We start from the raw sequence: 5,000 nt of genomic DNA, 5'->3' as shown, positions 1-5,000 counted from the left end.
ACGGGAGGCCTTCTGGGTTGAGGCCTCCCGCTGCGATGAGAGTGCCAAGTGGGCCACTTTTGGTAAGCAGAACTGGCGCTGTGGGATGAACCAAACGCCGGGGTAAGGCGCCCGAGTCGGGACGCTCATGAGAACCCATGAAGGGTGTTGGTTGCTTAAGACAGCAGGACGGTGGCCATGGAAGTCGGAATCCGCTAAGGAGTGTGTAACAACTCACCTGCCGAAGCAACTAGCCCCGAAAATGGATGGCGCTCTAGCGTCGCGCCTATCCCCGGCCGTCGCCGGCAGAAAAGCACGAAATGTGGGGGTGCTAAGCCGCGACGAGTAGGAGGGCCGCAGCGGTGGGCGTTGAAGGTGTCGGGCGTGAGCCCGCCTGGAGCCGCCGCTGGTGCAGATCTTGGTGGTAGTAGCAAATACTCAAGTGAGAACCTTGAGGACTGAAGTGGAGAAGGGTTCCATGTGAACAGCAGTTGAACATGGGTCAGTCGGTCCTTAGGGAAAGGAGAAATCCTTTCAGAAGCGGGCGCGTTTGTGCAGCTCAGTCTGTGAATCGGAGACGCCCCGCTGCAACCAAAAGGGAATCGGGTTAACAGTCCCGAACCCGGCTACGGAGATCGGTCCTTCGGGACCCAGTGCGGCAATGCAAACCAGCTCGGAGACGCCGATGGGAGCCCCGGGAAGAGTTTTCTTTTCTCTGTAAGGAGATCGAGTCCCTGGAATGGGTTCACCCCGAGATAGGGACGGTGGCTCCGTAGAGCAGTGCGGCTCTTGCGCTGTCCGGTGCGCTCCTGTCGGCCCTTGAAAATCCGAGTGAGGGAGTGTGATTTTCGTGCCGGACCGTACCCACATCCGCAGCAGGTCTCCAAGGTGAACAGCCTCTAGTCGATAGACCAATGTAGGTAAGGGAAGTCGGCAAAACGGATCCGTAACCTTGGGAAAAGGATTGGCTCTGAGGGCTGAGCCGGTCGGGCTGGGGTCCAGAAGCAGGAACGGCACTGCACCGGGACTGGGCGAGGCTCGCCGCCGTAAAAAGCGGTGCGGCCGAGCCCGGACCAGCGTCGGGACCTTCCTGTGGAAAGCCACAGCTGTGCATTTTCCGTGGGCTTCGCGCCTGAGGTTCTTGCTTCGGCCGGCAGAAAACAGCCAACTCAGAACTGGCACGGACCGGGGGAATCCGACTGTCTAATTAAAACAAAGCATTGCGAGGGCCGTTGACGGTGCTGACGCAATGTGATTTCTGCCCAGTGCTCTGAATGTCAACGTGAAGAAATTCAAAAAAGCGCGGGTAAACGGCGGGAGTAACTATGACTCTCTTGTGGGGGGGCGAAGCAGCACAGGTTCAGTTTTCGGCTGCTTCAGAGACGCTCACCTCCTCGTGGTGCCCCCTGGATAGCCAAGCGTCAGCTTGGTGAACTAAGTAGCGTCTCATTGGCCCAAGATGGCCGCGCGGGTGTAACTTGTTGATCCTCTATGCACAAAGGGCCTTAGGCTACCAGCCTTAGAGACCCTCCACCCGCGGGAGCAACACGGACTCCTCCCTGCATTGTCTTTAGCGGCCTCTGGTCGCCTGCGGCATAGACCGCATTGTGTTGAAGCCATGTGCTTCGTTTAACAAATCTCAGGAACCTTTACACTCTACTCCCCTAAAGTCTACCACTCGTTTGCTAGCTTACGGTCAGCTGCGCCGTCTGATTCAGTAAAAGCAGCTTAGCTTCGGTTACCTGTACCAGCAGTCGCAAAACAGGGTTAGGTTAGAGGTTACTGCACCTGCTGATTCAGCAAAGCAGCCTCAGCTTATGGTAAACTGCACCAGCTGATCAAAGCGAAGCAGTACAGGGCTCTTGGTTAACTGCACCGGCTGAACAGCGAAGCAGGACAGGTCTGTGGTCCAGAGAACGGTTCGTGCTTCTCCGGTAAAAGCACGCCCTTGGCTTGCCAAGGAAGAGGAGTTCGTCTCCTGAAGCGGGATCGTGCCCCCCGCCCAAAAGCACGCCCTTGGTTCGCCAAGGAAGGGGAGTTCGTCTCCTGAAGCGGGATCGTGCCCCCCGCCCAAAAGCACGCCCTTGGTTCGCCAAGGAAGGGGAGTTCGTCTCCTGAAGCGGGTCCGTGCCTCCCGCCCAAAAGCACGCCCTTGGCTTGCCAAGGAAGGGGAGTTCGTCTCCTGAAGCGGGTTCGTGCCTCCCGCCCAAAAGCACGCCCTTGGCTTGCCAAGGAAGGGGAGCTCGCTCCTAGCAGGATCTTCTCTGGATCCAGCTTGATCTTGTGCCACGCTTTAAGATGTCTGAAATTACGACTGCATAATTTTTACGGTTTGCTGCACCGTCTGATTCAGTAAAGCAGTATTAGCTTCGGTTTCCTGTACCAGCAGTAGCGAAACAGGGTTAGGTTTAAGGTTGCTGCGCCTGTTTTTATAACAAAGCAGCTTGGGGGGCTGATAGTCTCCACTTTTGAGCTAGGTTTCCTACTCCACCAACTTTACATACCACCATCCACATAATAGGCTTTGAAATTGTCTCGTACTGTGTGCCTCGGCTTGTGTTGCATATCTTTTTTTTTTTTTTTTTTTTTTCGCCCCGGGTGACGTACTGGGGTTCCCTCGGTGGCTTCAACTTCCAAATGGAACATACAGTGTCTTATAGTATTGACGCATACATATGTCATATTTGCAATTCTCGCTTGACTTCACGAATCAAGCTTGAAACACATTATTCCTTGCATGATGTCCGGTTACTATGGCAATGTTCTTATTGCCTTCTTAAGAAACTACCATCCAGTAAAAATATGTCCTCGCATGTTTCAAAATGCAAACGAGCTACCCTTACACGTTTGCAGTCTCAAACTGCTGAACTTTCCTCACAAGAGGTGGTCAACGTTTCTGACCCACCTCAAGTGAATAATAGTCCAATATCAGTTGGCATCCCGTCTTCTCTAACGGCTCGTGGCGAGGGCGAAAGCCTTGATGACTTAACTTGCAGTACTCATGAGCGTCGTCCTGACGTCTCTGTGCAGGACTCGGTTCCTGCCTCTAGCGCTGTGGACACCCAAACGGTGTTGCCCTCGTCTGGTCTTTCGACGAGTCGGTATGTCAACTTAACTAGTGGTCAATGGACCCCTTCTGAATTAGAAACATTGGCTTATGCCGAGTTGGGATTGGGTGAAGTTTATTCCATGATAGATGTCCTAGCAACAAAGTTTCCGCACCGATCTAGGGAAAGTATCGAGAAGATACGCAAACAATCCAGGTACTCAGAAATTCTTTCCAGGCTTAAGGCCACTCACACTGGCCTAGGGGAAGTCCATCATCTTGATGGTCCGTCTTACTCTCATTGTCGATGGTCCGACTCTGAGCTCATAGCTTTGGCAAAACGTGAAATAAAAATAGGTATTCATAAAAGGATTAATGAAGCACTCCACGAGGTATTCAGTAGCCGAACTGTTTCCTCAATTTCACAGGTTCGGCGTACGAGTCGTTATCAAGACATACTTGAGCTTTTGAAATCTGAAACTGTGGTCCCACCCCCTGCTCTTCCGTCCTTCTCAGGCGAGGTAACTCCCCCTCCTATTGAACTCTCAGCTTCTGAAGTGCGCCTCGCACTCTGCGAGGTTGGAATAATAGATGAGGCTATCGTCTCACGTCTAATAGCAGGTCCTATTTCCATGGATGACCTCCGCGTCATCTATAAAGCTTTTGGAGTTAAACAGAAAACGAATAGTAAAAATAAGAACAGTTCTCACACTCCTAACACTCCACACTCACAAAACAGAAGTAAACGTAAGCGATTACGGTACATTGAACACCAGAGGCTTTACCATTTAGGTCCTAAAGTTCTGGCTGATCACCTTTTGATAGGCGATTCCTCTGCTGCATGTTCTCTGGCAGACTTGCATAAAGAATTTGATCCAATTTTCAACACATATTCTACACCGCTTTCTTCCCCACTTGAATCGTCAATCGCTCTTGAGGTTGATGAATCTCTGTTCACGGAGGGAGAAGTTGCTATCGCTATAAGACTACTTTCTTCAAAGTCCTCTCCAGGGCCTGATAATGTCCCAATCTCTGAACTTTTGAAAATACCTCCTAGCATCTTATGCCACATTTTTAATAACTGGCTAGCTTTTGGTCTTGTTCCACTGGAAATGAAACAAAGTAGAACAGTATTTATCCCTAAGAAATCCAATCCGGGTGGTGCAGGCGATTTTAGGCCAATCTCTGTTTCCCCTGTTCTTTTTAGGCTATTCTCTAAGCTCTTGCTATGTCGGCTCAGTGCCACTAACCATTTCCATAAATATCAGTCCGGCTTTGCCGAAGATTGCAGTACATCTTCCAACTTGCTCGTTTTGCAAGGTATAATGAGGTTACTCAAACTAAAACGTAAACCCTTTTTCTCAGTAAGTCTTGACTTGCGCAAGGCTTTCGATTCGGTATCTCATTCAGCAATTTTCAGTGCCCTAGAGGCTCGTAAAGTTCCTCCACGTATCCTCAACATAGTTAAACACTTATATGTTAACTGTACCACCACTTACACTTGTGGGGGTATTTCAGATAATGTCCGTGTGCCACTGAGAAGAGGTATTAAGCAGGGCGACCCTCTTTCTCCTTTCCTGTTCAATTGTATCATTGATCCTTTAATCTACCGCTTAAATGACTTAGGTGTAGGTGTTCCGTTGCATGAAAGCTCTATGTCTGCAATGGCTTTCGCAGATGACCTCCTTTTGATGTCTGACACTTGTGAAGGACTCCAACGTCTCATAGACGAAACAGTTTCATTTCTCAGTAATGTTGATCTCCACATTAATCCTTTAAAGTCGCAGTACTTTGGTTGGCGGCCTGACCACATTAGTAAGGGCTTTAACTACAATATTCCTCCGCTGTCTATCTTGGGACAGAGTATTAAGCCGAAAGGCAGAGATGAACCAATTAAGTATCTAGGTCTCAGTATTTTCATCAATAAAAATCCTATAGTTCATTCTGAAAAGGCAATGAAACTCCTCGAACTCCT

At 50.0% G+C, this 5,000-nt stretch overlaps 1 pseudogene; it reads left to right on the top strand.

Moving 5' to 3' along the window:
* LOC139053718 (large subunit ribosomal RNA) overlaps window positions 1-5,000 on the top strand; it is a 9,172-nt pseudogene that overhangs the window by 1,404 nt on the left and 2,768 nt on the right.

This window comes from Dermacentor albipictus, unplaced genomic scaffold, assembly GCF_038994185.2.
Source record: "Dermacentor albipictus isolate Rhodes 1998 colony unplaced genomic scaffold, USDA_Dalb.pri_finalv2 scaffold_168, whole genome shotgun sequence".
Lineage (NCBI taxonomy): Eukaryota > Metazoa > Arthropoda > Arachnida > Ixodida > Ixodidae > Dermacentor > Dermacentor albipictus.
Note: the sequence above shows the minus strand (reverse complement) of the source record. Positions and strands in the feature narration are given on the sequence as shown.